Source organism: Zalophus californianus, chromosome 1 (assembly GCF_009762305.2).
Source record: "Zalophus californianus isolate mZalCal1 chromosome 1, mZalCal1.pri.v2, whole genome shotgun sequence".
Taxonomy (NCBI): domain Eukaryota; kingdom Metazoa; phylum Chordata; class Mammalia; order Carnivora; family Otariidae; genus Zalophus; species Zalophus californianus.
In genome coordinates, this window is record NC_045595.1 from 88,584,974 (window position 1) to 88,600,576 (window position 15,603).

The window sequence follows — 15,603 nt, forward strand, 5'->3', positions numbered from 1 at the left end:
GCTATAATTTGTTCCAATATACCTTCTGCCCCTCTCTCTCTCTCTTCTTCTTCTGGGATCCCAATTATTCTAATGTTGTTTCGTCTTATTGTATCACTTATCTCTCGAATTCTGCCCTCGTGATCCTGTAGTTGTTTCTCTCTCTTTTTCTCAGCCTCTTTATTTTCTATCATTTGGTCTTCTATATCGCTGATTCTCTCTTCTGCCTCATTTATCCTAGCATTTAGTGCCCCCATTTTTGATTGCACCTCATCAATAGCCTTTTTGATTTCGATTTGGTTAGATTTTAGTTCTTTTATTTCTCCAGAAAGGGTTTCTCTAATAACTTCCACGCTTTTTTCAAGCCCAGCTAGTATCTTTAAAGTCATGATTCTGAACTCTAGGTCCGACATCGTACTAATGTCCGTATTGAGTAGGTCCCTGGCTGACGGTACTACCTCTTGTTCTTTTTGCTGAGGTGATTTCTTTCGTCTTGTCATTTTGTCCAGAGGAGAATAGATGAATGAGAGAACAAAAGGCTAACGGTTTACAACGTCCCCAGCAAATATACTGTATACAAATCAGAAAAGACCTGAAACCAGGGGAAAAGAAAGGGAAAGAAAGAAAAAAGAAAGAGAAAAAGAAAAGAAAAAGAAAAAAAGATAAAAACAAAAACAAAACAATTCAAAAAAGGCAGAATATGATCAAATATGATCAGGCTAGTGCATAGATCAGTGCCACACACTAGATTTTGGGCGTATTTTGGTCTGTTAGAAAAAAGTGCCTCCTAAAATTTTAAAGGAAGAAAGACATACATGTACAAAATAAGGGTTGATACAATGAAGGGATGGAAGATGACTGTAAAGATGAAAATTATAAAAGATTTTATAAAAGGACTTGGTAAGATAAGTTGTTTGAAAAAAGAAAGGAGATTTAAGGAAAAAAAAAAAAAAGGAAAAAGGGAGAGAATGTGATCAGGCAGGAGACTAGAACAAAGCCATACACTAGTGGTTTAGGGTATATTTTGATCTGTTAGAAGAAACTGTACCTCAAAATTTTAAAGAGAGAACAACTTATATATATATGCCAAAAACAAGGATAACTACTATGAAGGGATAAAATATGACTCTAAAAATGAAAAAAAAATAAAAAATGTTTTTTTTTTTAAAAAAAGGGATTTATAAGATGTTGGTTGAAAAAGGGAAAAAGAAAAATAAAAAAAAGTCAACAAAAATTAACTTTGATGAAATAATGAATCATGGTAAAAAAAAAAAAAAAAAAAGAAAAAAAAAAAAGAAGCCATGAATCTATGGGCAGTATTCCCCTAGCGCTGGAGTTCTCCTATTCTCCTTGATCGATCAACTTGGTCTTGGCTTGCTGGCTGTTTGTGTTGATCTTCTGGGGGAGGGGCCTGTTGCTGTGGTTTCCAAATGTCTTTGCCGGAGGCAGAATTGCCCCGCCCTTGTCGGTCCGGGCTAAGGAAGCTGCTCGGGTTTGCTCTCAGGAGCTTTTGTTCCCTGCAAGCTCTCGGTACAGCTTTGGAGGAGCAGGGCGAAAATGGCGGCCTCCCAGTCTCTGCCCGGAGGAGCCGAGAACTCGGGGCCCCACTCCTCAGTGCGCCCCCAGAGAAAAGCAGTCACTCCCGTGTCCCTGGTCTCTGGCCGCACTCCGTGCTCACCCGGCCTGTGATCGAGCGTTGCTATCTCTGGCACCCGACCCCGTGTGGAGCCTCCAAACCCAGCAGATCCCTGCAGTGCGTTCCCGCACCGCTCCTCCCCGGGAAGGAAGGGGAGTCTCCCCGGATCTGCTGCTTGTTGGGTCCCTGCTGGGGGAGCCGTGCCCCGACTGGGCCGCAGATCACAGTTTATGGCAACCCCGAGCTGAGAGCCCGCGACTCTGCTCCGTATCTGCAGCCGGCTTCCCCGCCCCGACACCTGGGAGCTCTGCCGCACTCAGGCACCCCCGGTCTCTCTGTGACCCCAAGGGTCCTGAGACCACACTGTCCCGGGAGGATTCCACCCCCCGCTTAGCCACTGCAGCGATGTCCCTCCGCCGAGCCAACTTTTAAAAGGTCCGATTTTGTGCTCCGCGGCTCTAGCACTTGCCAGAAGCGGCCGGCGGAGGCCCCTCCCCCGCCGTCTATCCTCCCGAATATCGCCTCGGATTCACTTCTCCGCACGTCCTACCTTCCAGTAAGTGGTCGCTTCTCTGTTCAGAGAGTTGTTGCTACTCTCCTGTTCGATCTCCTGTTGAGTTCGTAGGTGTTCAGAATGGTTTGATCCCTATTCAGTTGAATTCCTGAGACCAGACAAAATCTAGGTCTCCTACTCCTCCGCCATCTTGCTCCGCCCCCCCCATTTTTTTTTCTCAAGTAGGCTCCACACCCAGCACAGAGCCCAACACAGGGCCTGAACTCCCAACCCTGAGATCAAGACCTGAGCTGAGATCAAGAGTCAGATACTTAACCAACTGAGCCACTCAGGTGCCCTGGTCTTGTCATTTTTTTAAATGTCCTTACTTGGTAAAATATAAGTATTTATGTGCCAAGGACAAACCAAGAAAAGTGTTTTAGGATCTGTTCTGTGAAATCTAAATATTTAGAAATCAGCTGGAAGACAATGAAGAATCTTGAGCAGGTAGTAGTGATCAGATATTAGTGTTAAATTGAGGCAGATTAGAGAGGGAAAATATTAGAGTTGGGGACGTCCTAGAGCAAGGTGTCTTTTCATTGAATTCATTAACTGGATATTTATTGAGCACTCTTGTGGTGTTAGGGATACAATGATGGACTGGACTGGAAAGGTCTCTGCCCTCATGGAGTTGTCAGTCAAGTTGGGGAGACCGGAAATGAAAAAGAGAAAATGAGATTGACAGTCATGGAGAGAGGAGAGTGAGGGAGACAAGAAGGAAAGGAAGAATAACTATAGATTATAATAAGCCTCGTGAAAGAAAGAAAAAGGGTGATAAGACAGGAGTAACTGGGAAATGCTTCTTTAAATAAGGTTGTCAAAAAAGGACCTTCTACAGAGAGAACATTTGAGCTGAGAACTAAAAAGTAAGAAATGAGCAGCATGCAGATCAGGGGGAAGGGTATTCCGGGAAGGGGGATAGCAAGTACAAAGGCCCGGAGGTAGAAAAGTTATTTATATTCTTTTTTTTTAAGACTTTTTATATTTATTTATTAGAGAGAGAGAGAGAACGAGAGAGAGAGCACATGAGAGGGGGGAGGGTCAGAGGGAGAAGCAGACTCCCTGCCGAGCAGGGAGCCCGATGCTGGACTGATCCAGGGACTCCAGGATCATGACCTGAGCCGAAGGCAGTCGCTTAACCAACTGAGCCACCCAGGTGCCCTTTATTTATATTCTTAATGGTCAGTTTTAAGAGTTCGGACAAGAGAGCCAGTTACACCACACCAAACTCCTTAAAGGGAGAAAGAGAAAGGAAGGATGAAAGGGATGTGAGGAGGCTTCAACAGGCCAGAGGACTTATCTTGTTATTTTTATTAATTTAACACATTTCGAGCATCTAAGTCTGTGCCAAACACCCTCCTAGGTCCTGGGGTTGCAAACACATTGCCCTCGTTCTTCAGGATCATATAACCCAGAGCAGAGCATAGAACAGACAATGAACCCCACAGGTTCCTGTGGAGGAGCCCCCTGGATGGGAATTACTTTCATCCCAAAAACTAAAGACAAGATCTGCTCCCATCGACATCAACGGAAAAAAAAAAGACCTCTGGGCAGTGAGTTCAGGCAACCACCAGAGGGTTATTTCTGGAAGAGTAAATCCAAATGTCCACAAAGGAGATTTAAAGGAAGAACAGGATTAGCCTCAGCAGAATCCCTTTCCTCATAAGACCGGCTCTTCCCATTGCTTCTGTTTTCCTAATGATTCTTCAGGTTTGGCCAGCATGGGTCAAATATTTTCATACATGTTGGCTGTCTGTATTACCTTGTTTACTCCTTGCAATAATTCTAGAAGACATCACTAGTGCCATTGTGTAGATTGTACCTTTGAAAAACATCTACTCCTGATGGGAGATAACTTTTCTGATGTGTGCAGTTGCACTAGGAAGGCCCCCTTCTTCCTGAGTCACAGGGTGGACTCTGTATGGCAGTGGACACTGGCTCCAATGGGAAGAAGGTACACTGCTATAACAGGAATGGACCAGGCCACAAGGCCCTCAGGGTCAGATTCTAGAATGGAAGTGTCTTCCTCATAGGGCTCTTGTGGGCCAGTATGCAGAGTTTCCAAACCATGAATACATAAAGATATTTTTAATTATTATTTTCAATCTTATATATATATGTATATATATATATATATACATATATATATATCCTGCTTTGCAACCTAGATTTTCATGTAGGTAATATCTAAAAATAATGGGGCTCCTGGGTGCCTCAGTTGGTTAAATGTCTGCCTTTGGCTCAGGTCATGATCCCAGAGTCCTGGGATCAAGCCCTGCATCAGGCTCCCTGCTCAGGGAGTCTGCTTCTCCCTCTTCCTCTGCAGCTCCCCTGCTTGTGCACTCTCTTTCTCTCTCTATGTGCCAAATAAATAAATAAAATCTTAAAATAAATAAAAATTTAAAAATAAAAATATTAACATACATCATAATTTATGATGGCTATGAACTATCCCCATATATGGGTATAACAAAATATGCTAAACTAATCCTCTTAGGGCATTTGTTTCCAATTTCTTACTATTGTATATAATGCTTCTATGAGCACTTATATCATATACCCTAATGTAATATGACAAGAATACCAAGAAGTGCACCTCTGTTGTATTCTTACCAAAAAACCATAATCCCAGTCTAATCATAAGAAAAATATCAAACATAAATTGAGGGACATTTTTTAAAATTTTTATAGAGAGAGAGAGAGAGTGCAAGCAATGGGGCAGGGCAGAGGGAGAGAGAGAATCTCAAGCTGACTCCTCACTGAGCATGGAGCCCAATGAGGCACTTGATCTCATGACCCCGAGATCATGACCTGAACAGAAATCAAGAGTCAGACACTTAACTGACTGAGCCACCCAGGTGCTCCAAATCTATAAAATACCTCACCAGTCCTCCTCAAAACTGTCAACATCTTTAAAAAAAGAAAAAATAAGGAAATACCGAGAAACTATCACAGACAGGAGGATACTGAAACATGACAATAAATGTAATGTGGTGCCCTAGATTGGATCCTAGCACAGAAAGAGGACATTAATGGGAAAACTGGTGAAATCCAAATGAAGTCCAGAGTTTACCTAATAGCAATATACCAGTGCTGGTTTGTGACAAATATTCCATGGTAATATAATGTGTTAACACTAGGAGAAAATGGGTGAGAAGATATGGAAATTCTCTGTACTATCTTTACAACTTTTCTGTAAATCTAAAATTATCCCAAATTAAAGACTTATTTTTAACACACACACACACACACACACACACACACACACACACACACAACTTTCTCACTTGTTTGCTTAGGATAAAGTTAGACTAGTTGAGGTGAAAACTCTGTATAATTTTCAGGTTTTTGATACATTTTGTGATGTTACCAGAATAATTTAACTTAATCCATCATTTTGGCCTGTTTTGTAAGTAAAAACCTTACTTTATCTGCTTGTCATCTTTAGGTCAAATGTCTTCTTGGCAAATTCCACGGGAAGACACTCCCCAGTTAACTCCTGGCAGAACTCAGAATATTGATGAGAAACGCCAGAGAATGGTCGTTCTCAAATGGCAAAGGAATGAAGAAGTGACCCCCCTGCAAAAAAAGACACAAAACTCCAAAAACCTTCTAGGAAACAAAGAAAGTCAGAGCATGCCATTTTTTTACATAGTCATTTTTCTGATTGCAACTCCACTTTCTGCATTTTTCCAGCAGCACTGCCTTTAAAGTGAATCACCAGTGATCAAAGGCAAACCAAAATAACACATTGTTCCTCTAGAGAAGAAAAGGTGAAGTCCTATCATTCTGAGGGTATTCTTGGGGAAAAAAGAAAGAAGAGCAAGAGAGAGACCACATTGCCTACTTTTTCTAAAAGCAAGGCCTATAATTTTGCTCTTTTGAAGATCTTTTTTGAAAAACACTTGCCGGTTGGGAAAGGCACAAATAATGCTGAGGCATAGATTAAAAAGTTTATCTGTTCTATCACCTCCTCCTATAGCAGCATGCTGTGGGTGATCTACATCATGTCTGATCTTGCTGTTGTATTTGTAGGAAGGGAGACATTAACAGGTGTTGAGCATATGTGCACCAGACACTACACTAGCCCTGACAGTATGTTCTCATCGATTGCTCCCACCTGTGCAGAGTAACAGTGTGGGAGATTCCAAAAATGATCACTGTTCTTCCCCTCCCTACATCCACACCCCTTGCAATGTGCCTCTGCAGCTCTTCCCATCAAGGAGGGGCGTCTGTTTCTCTACCCTCTTGAGTGGGTTACAAGGCTGGCCTTGTAACTTGCTTTGGCCAAGAGAAGGCAGCAGAAGTGATACTGAGCCAGATCTGAGCCTGGACTCTTAAGAGGTCTGGCACATTCCACCCTACCTCCATAAGAACAAACACAGGCTATCTTGTTGGAGGATGAGTGAGAGATGGGCAAGTGATGAGCCACTGCAGCTAAAGCCCAGGATGTGAGACAGCCCAGGCAAGATCAGCAAAGCAGCTCCCAGCCAACCCTCAATTGGCCATAAACACATAAACGAGCCATGCCCAAAACAGCTGAGCCTGAGGAGAACTGTGAGCAATAAATGCTTGTTATTTTAAGCCACTGAGTTTTGGAGGTGGTTCATGATACATCAATAGCAAACTGATACAAGAATAGTCATTTCTTTTTAAGATATAAGAAAACGGAGGCATGGAGAGATTAAGTAATTTTCCCAACTCTGCCCAGCCAGTAAGTGTGGATAGTCAGAATTCAGTCCAAGGACTAAATAAATCTAAGGTCTCCACTCCTTCAACTACAACCCCTGCCCATAGAATGGAAACAAGAAGAAAAACCAACACAACCCAATGTCATAGCTATTTAAATGTGATAAAACTAAAGTGGTTTCCTCAGCTGTCTTCTAGATAATGTGCAATGCATGTAGATATGTATACATTTGTAAAGAATTATCTATTCAGTGGAGAGAATGAGCTAGGTGAAGAAAACTATTTTTTAACTTTAGCAAGTCTAAATCAAATGCATTCATCTTCATGTAAATCTGTGATTACATCACAATGACAACTGGCTTGCTTTGACAAACTGACTTGTTTCTCTTCTAAAAGCAAGGTGACTCCAGGGATAACCACTCAGCACTCCTCTTCTCCCACCCTGTGTGGCTCTGCCCTGCTCTTCCATCGCTCCTTTGTTAGTCTCTTTCCAAACCTTTTCCCTTTTACTCCTGTGCTCACTCTCCAACTTCCTCTGTCAAACCTGTATAATAGTTCTTTAATCCTAATAGCCCCATTTCCCTAACTCCTGCATTTTTGATAATTTCCTCCAATGCTCTTGAATTTGTGACTCCGCTAGTTCATTACTTCCAGATTGTCTGTTTTGGGTCAATAAGATGGTGAATTAGATCATGTCATTCCTCTGCTTCATACCTTTCTATACCTTCTTATGGCTCCCAGGAGTGTCTCAACTCCTTAACATGGGCGATAGCATGATCCACTCCTCTCTACATTTCTTGCTTGGTCTCACACTACAGCCCTCTCCAGCTCTCCATATCAGTGCTTTAGCAAGATTGAATATCTTTCAGGTCCTTCGAATCCTATTTCTGAGTCTTTCCACATGCTGTTTGTTTCCTGTGCTGGGAATGTGCGTGTGCATGTGTGCGCACAAACACACGCTAATTTTTAAAGTCTTACAAGAAATTTCCCTCCTGCTGAGAAGCCTACCCTGCATCTCCTAAACAAGATAATTGGTCTTATTATGTACCCACAAGTAGCCTGTACTTACTATTAGCACTCCATGTTGTATTTGCTAGCTTAATTATCTGTATTCCCATCTATCTCATTGGCCATTGCATACCGGAGGCTAGAATGGAGCTTGGTACATAATAGACTCTCAATTAATATTTATTGAATGAATGAATCACATGTTGGTTTCCTTCCTTATGTACGCTTTACTCAAAAGAATTTCCACAATTTTTAATAGTCAGTATATAAGAGAGCCACGTTGGAATATTTTTGGTAGTAAGTAAATGAAAAATGAACATGAACTAGCTTAAACAATCAGAAATTGATTGGCTTGTGTATTTGGAAGACTTGAGAAACAATATAATAATCAGGTGGTTTTATCCCATAACTCTGGCTCTGTCTTACTCTTCTTTTTTTTTTAAGATTTTATTTATTTATTTGACAGAGAGAGACAGTGAGAGCAGGAACACAAGCAGGGGGAGTGGGAGAGGGAGAAGCAGGCTCCCTTCGGAGCAGGGAGCCCGATGTGGGACACGATCCCAGGACCCTGGGATCATGACCTGAGCCCAAGGTAGATGCTTAACGACTGAGCCACCCAGGCGCCCTGTCTTACTCTTCTTGATCTCAAATCATGAGATAGTTAATAACTGCTCAGATCACACCTTCACAGGTCCAGAGGATGAGAGAAAATGCTTTTGTCCAAAACTCCCATGCAAAAGTTAGAAGGTTTGCTCTGTTTTGATCACTTAGACCATATGACCAGCAAAGAGCCAATGCTGGGGCCAGGATAATGTAACATGCTGATGACTTAAGCTTCCCACTCCCCAAATAAGTGGGTTGTGTGGGGAAATAGTGGCCAATTAAATGAAAATTGGGGTACCATTAAGAAGAGAGTCACAGGTGCCGGCTGTAGTTCATAACGACCCTGCATTCGTCACTACACAGTTTTCCATGGATGAATTCATAATAATTTATAGGATATATGCTCTGTATGTGGTCTGCTTTGGATATGCAATCTTCACAGATTATACAGATTCTGATGAGCCTCTTCTCAACATAATTCTGTGATGAAATTATAGCAAGGATATAACACAGCCGGTAGAAACTTTCTATCTTCTTCTATAATATTAAATGCAGAGCCTTCATCAACTATTTCCAAGAGTAGTTCTAACTCTCACTCCTGGTTGCTCCTTGTCTAGGGCACGGCTTCTCTCTCTTTGGTCTTATTTTCCATCTCTGTATTTCACCTCCTCTGCTTCGGTGGACAAACATCTGACATTCTGCTCTTTGGGGACAGAAAGAGTAGCTTTCACATTAAGCCCAAACTAAAAATACATCTCTGCCTTGAGCAGAAACAGGATTCTTTCTTTATGGACCACAAAACATTCTTTCTGGCTCTAGCATGTCAGAGATTTTACTATTTAACCCCTTGCCCACCAATATTAACCAGTTTTACAAGTAAAAGCAGCACAAATTGGATAAAGAACAATGTCAGGTCATTTAAGGGGGTGGTTCAGGCCATCAAATTTATAGAAAATAATTCTACACATCATAATATCTTTGTTTTTTAAGATATAAAATCAACTGGACTTCAAGACCCCTCTTTATTTGGTATTTTCCCATCCATAAAAAAACAAGGACCAGGATCACACAGATACTATATTCCACAGCCTCTTATTAGAGTTGCCACAAATAGCAAGTCATTTTATTTGTGATCCATTTCTTCTTCTTGAATGCTTCCTTCAGGGAATATAAAGCAAGTGTTGACCAATTATTTATTCATTCATTCAATGAGTATTTACTGAGCACCTGCTATGTGCCAGGTATTCTGCTAGTCACTGGAGATACAAGGAAAAAATTGATATTTTCATGGGTTAATAAGTCATGCAACAAATAAGCCTAATAAAGCATGGTGAGGTTATGACAGAAAAGGTGCGGGTGCTGTGGGAGCACAAAACTGGGGGAGTTAACCAGCTCTAGGAAAATGGAAAGGCCTCCTGAAAAGGTAATACTTAGGCTCAGAATAAAGAGTCAGTATGAGTTGCCCAAGAAGATGGGCTTAAAGGAAGGGGAAAAGGCAGAAAAAGGATTTTGCACTTAAAAGTCCAGAGGCAAAAGTGGTTGGGGAGAGAGGTGGAAGAGAAAGGCGGGGGGAAAGGGTGGGGCTGAGGATGGGAAAAGGAGATTGGCTGATTCTGTGACATAAGTTCCACGAGAATTATGAGGGGGCGTGGGCCTGAAAGGAGGCAGATCATGGACCATATTATAATACCATTAAAGAGTAGAATTTAAGGAGTCATTGAAAAAAATTTAAAAGGGAACTGACATGATTTTATTTCCATTTTAGAAAGCTCCTTCTAGCAGCTGAATGGAGAATTGATTAAAGGTGAGCAAGACAGGAAGCAGAGAGACTAAGATGGAGGCACTGATCTGGTGGAAAGATGATGGTGGCCTACACCCAAATGGTGACAGTGAGGATAGAAGAGCTAGATAATTTCTGAGAAATATAAAAATTCATGTGACCTGAGTTCATTTATCATGGATCCAAAATACCTGAATAGTTCAAATGTGTGACATCAATTTACATGGGTTTTACTTACTTCTTGTAGCAGATGCTATTGGTATTCTGCCTCCCCATCCCTTGCCAAGACTCCTCCACCCAAATCTGAGGTCACCTCTAGACAACTGCCATACAACACAGAAGGCTGCCAGCATTTGAGTCTGGGGGCATTCTCTGGGCACTGGCAAGGTGCAGGCCAGAAAACAAGCAAGTCAATGCCTCCAACAGTGACCTTCAACCAAAGAGGGAAGGAAACTGGCAGACAAATATCCTAACTTGCTCATCCTTTCATGGGATGGTTCTAAGGCATGTTCTGTAAAGTCTCTCAGGAAGTATTCATTGAAACGGAGCCCCAGTTGCCTGCAGTGGTAACCAGTCATGAATGATCTTTATTGGCTTTCTGACATTCCATGTTTACTGCCCTCTCCACTCAATTCTGCTTCCTGGGATAACTTCCCAAATAAATCTCCTGCACCAAAATTCTTGTCTCAGGGTTAGCTTCTGGGGAAATCCAAATTATGCATTACATAACCCAGAGACGATTTTTTAAAGCTCCTCATTCCCTTTTTGAACTTTTCAATCTACCCCTCTCGCTAAGGAGAGGCAATCATGGCCAGATCCCACCAGCCCCACTTCTCCAGAGGGCAGATGAGTATTATGTTCTAATCAAGTCCCACCTTTGCCCTCCCTGCCAGGGCCTCTGTCTGTTCAGTTCTCTGCTGAGATTCCATTTTCCTCACTGATAGCTGGGGGCAAGCAGAGGAGCTTATGCTTACCATAAATCATTTAAAAATCAAATACCTCAATCTTTTGTACCTATATTTTATTAATATGTATCAATTCTTGCCGGGGCCTTGTCAAGAGCCCTCCCTGGGGAACAATTAGTTTAGTATATAATCATTTTTTTAAGACTTCCTGAGTTTTACACAAATTGAATTTTAAAGGAAAGCATAACACATTTTCTAGGGATAGATCAGAAAGCAAATTCTTTGCCACCCCCACCACTTGATCTCACCTCACAGGAGATCATGATAAAAGGTGAGAAAAGTAAATGTATGCCAGTTTCCCAGATTCATTTCCTCACTAAGCAAAGAGGTCTCTACCCACCTAGCTCAGATCAGATGGCCATGTCTACAGGTCAGAAAGGAGCATGGGGGAAGGGAAGAGAGAGGATGAAGGAGAAGCAGGAACTACCAGTTCCCAGCACCTAAGAAATGTCAGGTGATAGATCCAATCCTTTGAATATGCCCTCTCATTGACTTCTCCCCATAAATCTTCACAACAAGGGCTATTGTTCCCATTTACAGGTGAGGAATCTAAAGCTTCAGGTGGTTAAAGAATATGACCAATATCACGCATGTGTGGGTGGTAGAGATTGAATTTAACTGAGGCCTGTTTGACTCCAAAACTCATTCTTTTTCCACTCATCATTTGATTTCAAGCCATGTTTACTGTTTCATTTGGATGTTTTCCATGTTTACTTTTCCTGGTGGAACTTTCAGTAAGAACATTTCTAAGCATCTGGGCAATCCCACAGGGGACTATATCAAGAACACTAGTGTTAACTCCCCTTACTTTTTCCAAACCCAAATTTACCAACATATCAGCAAATTATCGCCAATGCTACGAACATCCAGCCAGGAACACCTCTAAATTTAGTAAAAAAAAAACCTTAGTAATTCATAACAAGATAAATGCTCTGGCAGGTAAAGACAGTAGATCAGAGACTCCCCTTCCCCTGAATACATAACAATAAAAACAACCACACATTATTTAAAAAGTGAAAAGAACTACCACAACCAACATTAAGATATGAACTATAAAAATGGCAGCTGAGTCAGGGAAGTAAAAGAAGATTCTGGGGCAGCTTACTTAGCAGGATCAGTGCTGGGTAAAGAAAATCAATCAACAAACCTGAGAATAATCACAAACAGCCCTCAAGTCAGGAGTTTGGGAAAGGTTATAAAAACTCTTTCAAAGCCCGTGCCTATCACCACAGGAACTCCAAGGGATAAGAGTAATTCCTAGCACTCCATCTGAGCATCATCCAGCTGAGAGAAATAAGAAGGAAGTCAAAATGTTAGGACTACCTAGATTTTGCAAGACAAATCCCTAGATTTATCTCCAACAATAATAGGGACTTAGCAGAATAAGACAAAAAACTGCTTTTAGGGTGTGTGTGTGTATGGGGGTGAGGTGTACGGGGAACCCCAGATGAAGACTCAGGTCTCCACTTGGAGCTTTGAATAAGGAGTCAAATCTCTAGATGCTGGCTTTTGTTTTTGTTTTTGTTTTCTACTGGCAGGAATAGAAATAGGCACTGGGAAATGACAGGTGAATGGAAACAGAATAAAAAATAAGTAGGATGACCTCTCTGATGTAAGTACAATCTACAATAACGTAGAGGACAGATCCAAAGAAAGATGCAATCCTTGTCCTCTCTCCCTTCCACAAGAACAGAAAACAGCCCCAGCCAGGTGCAATGAGTCCTGATAGGGGACATTTGACAAAGCTTCTGAAGAAAGAGAAGTCCCAGGTCCTCCAAAGATTACACACAACCCAAACCAACCTCTCTCCCAGTGGTCCAGGCTATTTCCTTAAATAAATAGAACACAAAATACTCCAATCAAAAGACATAGGGTGACAGATGGATAAAAAAACAAGACCCATCTATTCGCTGCCTACAAGAGACTCATTTTAGACCTAACGACATTTGTAGATTGAAAGTGAAGGGATGGAGAAACAACTATCATGCAAATGGATATCAAAAAAAGCTGGAATAGCAATACTTATATTGGACAAAATAGACTTTAAAACAAAAACTGTAACATGAGACAAAGAAGGACACTATATAATAATAAAGGGGACAATCCAACAAGAAGACATAACAATTGTAAATATTTATGCACCCAACACAAGAGCACCCAAATACATAAAATAGTTAATAATAAACATAAAGGAACTAATCAACAGAAACACAATAATAGTAGGGGACTTTAACACCTTACTTACATCAATGTACAGAGCATCTAAACAGAAAATCAACAAAGGAATGATGGCTTTAAATGACACATTGGAACAGTTGGATTTAATAGATATATTCAGAACATTCCATCCTAAAACACCAGAATACACACTCTTTTTAAGTGCACACAGAACATTCTCCAGAGTAGATAACATATTAGTGCACAAAACAAGCCGCAAAAAATTCAAGATCAAAGTCATACCATGCATCTTCTCTGACCACAATGCTATGAAACTAGAAGTCAACCACAAGAAAAAAATCTGGAAAGACCACAAATACATGGACGTTAAATAGTATGCTATTAAACAATGACTAGTTCAACCAGGAAATAAAAGAAGAAATTAAAAGTTCATGGAAACAAATGAAAATGAAAACACAACAGTCCAAAACCTTTGGGATGCATCAAAAGCAGTTCTAAGAGAGAAGTTTATAGGAATACTTGAGAAGCAAGAAAAATCTCAAATAAGCAACTTAACCTTAGGGGCGTCTGGGTGGCTAAGTTGTTAAGTGTCTGCCTTTGGCTCAAGTCATGATCCCAGGGTCGTGGGATCAAGCCCCGCATCCGGCTCCCTGCTCAGCAGGGAGCCTGCTTCTCCCTCTCCCACTCCCCCTGCTTGTGTTCCCTCTCTTGCTCTCTCTCTCTCTGTCAAATAAATAAATAAAATATTAAAAAAAACCTAACCTTACACCTAAAGGAGCTAGAAAAAGAACAAACAAACCTAAAACCAGCAGAAGGAAAGAAATAATAAAGGAGCAGAAATAAGTGGAAACTAAACAAACAAGGAACAGATCAATGGAACCAGGAGCTGGTTCTTTAAAAAAAAAAAAAAGTAGAATTGATAAACCTTTAGCCAGACTTACCAAAAAAAAAAAAAAAGGACCTAAATAAATAAAATCACAAATGAGAGGGGAGAAATAACAACTGACACCATTGAAATACAAACAATTATAGGAATATTATGAGTATCTATATGCCATCCTAGAAGAAATGGATAAATTCCTAGAAACATATAAACTACCAAAACTAAAGGAGGAAGAAATAGAAAATTTGAAAAGACCGATTACTGGCAAAGAAATTGAATCAGTAATCAAAAAAGTCCCAGCAGACAAAAGTCCAGGACCAGATAGCTTCATAGGTTAATTCTACCAAACATTTAAAGAAGAGTTAATACCTACTCTTCTCAAACTATTCCAAAAAAATAGAAAGGAAAGGAAAACTTCCAAATGCATTCTATGAGGTTGGCATCATCCTGATACCAAAACCAGATGAAGACACCCTAAAAAAAGAGAACTATAGGCCAATATTTCTGATGAACATAGATGCAAAAACCCTCAACAACATCCTAGCAAACCGAATTCAATAACACATTAAAAAAATCATTCACCACAATCAAGTGGGATTTACTCCTGGGCTGCAAGTGTGGTTCAATATTTGCGTATCAATCAACATGATTCATCACCTCAATAAGAGAAAGGTTAAGAAACATATGATCATTTCAATAGATGCAGAAAAAGCATTTGACAAAGTACAACATCTATTCATAATAAAAACCCTCAAAAAAAGTAGGTTTAGAGGGAATATACCTCAACATAGTAAAGGCCAAATATGAAAAACCCAAAGCTGACCTCATCCTCAATGAGGAAAAACTGAAAGCTTTTCCCTTAAGTTCAGGAATAAGACAAGGATGTCCACTCTCACCACTTTTTAAAAATAATAAGATACCTGGGAATAAGCCTAACCAAAGAGGTGAAATACCTGTATTCTGAAAACCATAAAACACTGATGGAAGAAATTGAAGAGGACACAAAGAAATGGAAAGACATTCCATGCTCATGGGCTGGAAGAACAAATATTATTAAAATGTCCACAGTATCCAAAGTTATCTACAGATTTAACACAATCTCTTCAAAATACCAATGGCATTTTTCACAGAAGTAGAACAAACAATTCTAAAATTTGTATAGAACCACAAAAGACCCTGAATAGCCAAAGTAATCTTGAAACAGAAAAACAAAGCTGGAGGCAACACAATTCCAGATTTCAAGTTACATTACAAAGTTGAAGTAATCAACAGTATGGTACTGACACAAACAGACACATAAATCAATAGAACAGAAATAAACCCACAATT